Here is a 5925-nt window from a genome sequence, read left to right as displayed (position 1 = left end):
GATTTACACTGGACGATATAGCGGGTGACAGTTCATCCAAACACTCCCAAACAACACTGATAGGAAGAGAATTAATTGCACACGACTTTGTGGGTGCACTCGCAATAAGCTTCCTCACTGACTCAACTCCTGCAAATGAAGGATCTAGCTCACGATGAATGTTCCTGATCTTTCGAAGAAAAAAATGACCGAATTCATTAGCTCGTTAAGGCGGATAGAGTTCGTCACCAGATCCCCCAAAGAGACGGTTGACTGCATTAAAAAGACTTCGCTGGTCAGTACTATTCTCATGATTAATGAAGTTCGCGTAATAATCTCTCCTTGCCCGTTCAATTACATGATTTACATGATTTTCGCTCTAGTAAATGTCCATCTATCTGATTCAAGGCCACTGGCTCTCCAGATGCACTCACATTTGCGGCCGTCTCTCTTTGCTGCCTTGATGGTATCATTAAACCAGGGTTCGCGTGGCCGCACGGTAATGGTTTTCATGACAATAGGAGCGTACTTATCCAAGAGACCAGAAAAAATGGAATTATAGCAGGAAACAAGATCGTCCAGTTCCCGTGGTGCCTCGCAACACAATAAGTCAGATTGCTGAATACCTTTCCTGAAAGCATTGATATCAATAGCTTTTACTTTCCTGTATGATACTTCCTTTACTGAAAACGCAGGCTTACGCAGCACCAGGTTACACAGCACTCTATAGTGGTCGGACAGGTAACAGTCTGAAATCGGTGCAGTTTCCACTAAAATAATGGCCTCCCTGGAAAATTTATGTTTTTCAGAGAAGTACTTTAGTAGGTTTTTATAGACATGAAATGTAAATAAACAAAATTGGGTCAACACGGCGCCGTGCTCGACTCTTCTCAATCAAGACTAGTACAGAAGAAGGACCGTCTGTTAAAATTTTTATGGCGATCATCATCACATAACGCCAAGCGTGAATAAAAAGCACGGCAAAGTTCTGTGCAAAGCCTATGCATCAATTTTATGTAATAAAATATTGTATCCTTCCTAAAATTAGTTTATCAGAATAAGAATGAGTTACCAAGCACAAGCATGGCTTTGTACAACGATAGTTTCAAGGTTTAGGAAAGTTTCTTCCCCTGTAAATATTTCCCAAATCTGCTGGCCTCCTAAAATCCTCAGACCTTTGCCCTGACAGCCCAACCTCATCCAAACTTTGGCAACTGGGGCGATTAGCAAATGAATGACACATACAACCGAGCCTATTTCCACATACACACCCCTCAATCTTGTTACCTTATTCTGGATTTCCAATTCCCTGACTAGTTATTTCGTAATGGTGTCTACAAGTTTTGGAAAATGGTTGGGTTGAAATATATTGCAAGTATTTGCCAGTAGACGGTCAAATTAGAACTTTTTACAGATCAATAAAATTTGTTGTTGTGTTTCATGTTAATATGTTGCCACAACTCCACCTTCCATAAAAATCGTTTGTTTGGAAATAAGAGAATACCATCTAAAACTTTTCAACCTCATTAGTATGGCCAATAACAACATCAACTCAACTTTAAAACTAGAGAAAAAAACCTGATCGATGTTCTTAATTGATTTCTCTAATGTACAAATGAAATCCTGGTATTATTTCTAGGTTTCTACAAATATCTTCATGAACAAATCCTAAGTCTCTCTTCATCATCAAGTTTTAATTATGATATTCTAGTTCTAGCTTGTCTTCCTTTAAATCAAACGTTTGCTGCGCAAGAAACATGATAGAAAAATTTCGTATTTCAATTGTTAGAGTTGTGAAGATCATGGATAGTTGGTTTAAAGACACTGACATCATATCGAGTTCCAGCAGAGGTTATCAAATTAAATAACAGAAAACATCTCAAAGAGAAGTAGTGTATTTCCAGCCAGAGGACAATCATAAAACAGCTTTAAACACGAGTTAAAGAGATTTTTTTTATTAATAGTCGACGTTTATCAAAGGAGGTTGAAACGCTAGGGAAAACAATGGAGCAAGCAGTCATACCTGGCAACTTCAAGAGAAGATATAAGAGAAGCCCATACGATTGTGTGTGTTGTTCTACTAAATCACTGTTCTCATCGATTGGGGATGTCTTAAGTCGAAGTCGTTTACCTTCTCCTTTAATTTTGGCTCATTTTCCCAATCGAAATTATCAGTCACGCTCAATAGAATACAATTGAAAAGTCATCGAATTGGAGGACCTCGAAAACCTGTAGCCTGCTAAGAAGTATTTTGGGAGAGGGGACGGACTTAGTCTGTCTGGATCTGTGACTTATCTCTTTATCCTACTTGCAAAAAGGTTTAGTTGCTCTCTCTTTTGTTGTTGTGTGTATTTGTTTGTGTGCGTTGTATGGATTGTTTATACTTTAGTGAGTTTTTGTATCTTTTCTATCGAATAATATGTATACGGGTAGTTTGTCCAAATTTGACGTCTTATATCATTGAACGTTCGGGGAATCAGAGTTCAAATCAAGAGGAGGTGTATTTTTTTCATACCTAAGAGATCATAAAGCAAACATTTATTTTTTACAAGAAACATATTCAGAACGAGCCGATGATGATGCTACTCTATTCAATGCGGACATAGAATCTTTAGAAATGGCCTCGAAAATTGTTGGGGATTTCGGAGGAATTGCTGGTCTGTCCCTAAATGTAAAGAAAACGGCGCTTGGGTTGGGGAAATGGGAAAGTAATAGAAATAAGCCTCTGGATTTAAAATGGTTCCACAGCCCTGTTAAGATATTTGGGGATATATTTTTCGTACAATATTAAGGAGAATAACGAGCTCAACTTCGACAAAAAGATCCAAAAGTTGCAAACTAAGCTGGATATGTGGACTTCACGGGATTTGACGATATTTGGAAGAGCCATGTTAACATGGAGGTGGGGGACCCCAGGTAGGTGAGGTAACCCACCTAGGTGGGGTAACACGCCTGTCCATATAATTTCTCATTTTATTTTGATCACGTTTACATGATAGGTGGGGTGACCCGCCTAAGCAGGTTGCCCGGTCTACCAGGTAGGGTAACCCTGTCAGCCGAGGTGACAATTTGCCATGTAAACGTCTCAAGGTGTGGTAACCCGCCTGGCCGGGGTTGCGTTCATGGCAAAAAGCTCAAAAGCGAAACATGTATGTTTTAAAACTTTGTACAGTTTCTAGCCGTCTCATGGCAAAAATCGCCAGAAACCGCAACAGACACACAAGGAATGTAAAATGTTCACATTTCGGAATATTTAGCGTTGTAAATCGACCATATTTGGTTTCCCAAACTATTCCGTATAACGTATTAAGTCAACGGTTTCTCGCGAAGCCAAACACCGCGTAACACAACGCGTGACGCTAAAATACATATGTGTCCGAGAATTAATCTTTCGTTTTTTTCCGAGATGTGAGTTTGGGACGCCTCTGCTCAAACTCCTTAATTGCAAGCGCGACAGCAACCGCAATAAACCTCACCCCAGCACCCCGGGGTTGTAAGATTGCACGTGAACCCGTTCTATTTTACGACCACGGTTAGGCGGGTTTCCTCGCCTACCTGGGGTTCCCCACCTCCATGTAAACAAGTCCTAAAACTCTGGGTATCTCGCAACTTATCTACTCGGCCTCTAATCTGGATGTTCCCATGGGAATTGTGGAAATTGGAAGAACAAAATCTTTCAAGTTCCTCTGGAAAAGCAAAAAAAATAAGATAAAAAGATCAGGCCTTTACCTAGATTTAGACAACGGTGGCATATGCATGACCGATTTTGATGTTATGTTAAAAGCCCTAAAACTCAACTGGATCCCGGGACTGCTATGGATTTCGGACAATAATGATTGGTGTATTATTCCAAAGCATTATTTCAGAAGTAAGGGAGGGTTAAACTTTCTACTAAGGTGCAACTACGACACTAATTACTTTAATGATATCCCACTCATCTGTAAGAAGATACTAGAATTCTTCAACGAATTAAAAACTCTTTACTCGTACAATCAAAAGCAGGAGTTAATGTTGTTTAATAACAAAGATATATTGGTTAACTATTCAGGTTTGGACGGACGATGAATGTGTATACTACGGAAATAGAGATTCAATTAGGCACTCTTTTACCGAATGTATGTTTACCAGAATGTTTACCCAAAAGGTCTTGAACTGGTTCGACTAAGTGAATGCGTGCCAAATCTCTCCTACCACAGAGGAGACCTTGTTCGGTATTACTGCAAGCTCCCACGACACAACAGTAATACGGAAATTCAACTACACCGCCTTAATTATGCGCCATTACATTTATTCAGCCAAGTTAAATAGCTTGGCCATCTCCTTTCAGGATTTTATCAGTAAGCTACTCATTAATCTAATAATCTTGAAAATTTGTCTTAATTATATGTTTTATTGAGAAGCACTCCTGCCTCCTCAAAGTCAATATACCGTATAATGTATTATAAGTAACTGTATATTCAGGAAGTAATGTAAGTAGAGTATTTTATTATTAGTAGTGTAAGTAGCCCGTATTGCAAGTAATTATATTTTTTGTAACTAACCATAATTAATACTGTATTGCTAGCATGAGTAACCTACATTGTAAGTATCGTTAATATTGTTCTGTAAGAAGTGTAGCGTAATGCGTCTTGCACTGTAAGTAATGTTTTGTAGAATTGTGTTTTGTAATAAAGGCAAAGATTTCAAAAAAAAAATTCAAAAAACTAATAATTGCAACCGATACCGACATTATACACTGCATGTGACTAAAAGAGCTCCGCTTTTAAGCTTGGCTAAATCTACATATTACGTGACCGACGCTGTATTTCAGTTTGATATTAATCACTTGGACGAAATCCAGTTGAAGTTGTTTTGAAGCGAAATACATAACAGCCCAAAAATATCTGGTCTGTATCCAGACATATGAAACGTCATTACAACTCCATAGCGGATTAAATGTGTACCTCAAAAATTGAGGTTGTTAAGTATTCATATATTCAGGCTATTGTTCTTTCTCATTACTTATTCATTCCGATGAGTTTGCCGACATGCCGGCATGCTTCCGAAGATCGTGAAGAGCGCAACTTCTTTGATGTAGGTGAGATATTTTTCTTTTGTTAACAGATGAAATAAACTCTCCCGGGAATCTGCTTGATTCGGATCAAAACAAAACGATCGGCGCTCGAAATGATAAACTATTTTCGCTTTTGCTCTTCGCAGTGATTACAACAACTCGTCCAAGATCCATTTTTAAAACTTTTGCGACGCTCTTTAATCCTAAAAACATATTAAGGCTAAAAATACACCGTGAATAGAAACTAAATCCATTCAAATGATTGCAGTTATTCGATCTCGAGTTCATTCATCTCAAGACAATGTAAACAAAAGGATACAAGATCACAAGTCTGTTCGCGCAAGGTAGCTTAATTACACTATTGTCCAAGTCTTTTGAAGTACCTTCCGCAGTTCCTTTGGTCTTCTTCCAAAATATCTCACCTTTTTCGAAACGAATAAAACCGACACGTTTTCGGCAGCCACCGAAAGCAATGCCCAAAGGAATAAACCGAGCCTTCGAGGTAAAAAATCCAGCGGTGTCACCCATTTCAGAAAGTCACATTTAATCCGCTATGGAGTTGTAATGATAAGAAGTAGAGGAAGTTGATGCTGCCTCAAAAATAGGTCATTTACTTTGGTCCTTCGATCTCATTAAGCTCCAGATTCGCATCATATTTAAATTCCCCTAATTAACGTTGAGAAAGGTGGAAGTATCAATTGAAACGCCTTTCTTAAAGATCGAGTTTTTAGTCAAAGCCCATCGTCTAAAGTGCACAACTGTTATAGCATCGATTCATGAAAGGCTCTCTACCCTAGCCTTCCAGTGATAAACGGAGAGAAGAAATGCAACCCAACCGCTTCAATGACATTCTACTTCTCTCATTTAACACGGGTAGCTTACTTAACGCGCTT

The sequence above is a fragment of the Pocillopora damicornis genome, chromosome 6 (assembly GCF_964200805.1).
Source record: "Pocillopora damicornis chromosome 6, jaPocDami1.2, whole genome shotgun sequence".
Taxonomy (NCBI): Eukaryota; Metazoa; Cnidaria; class Anthozoa; order Scleractinia; family Pocilloporidae; genus Pocillopora; species Pocillopora damicornis.
The sequence above is the reverse complement of the archived record's forward strand: the minus strand, read 5'-3'. Positions refer to the sequence as shown.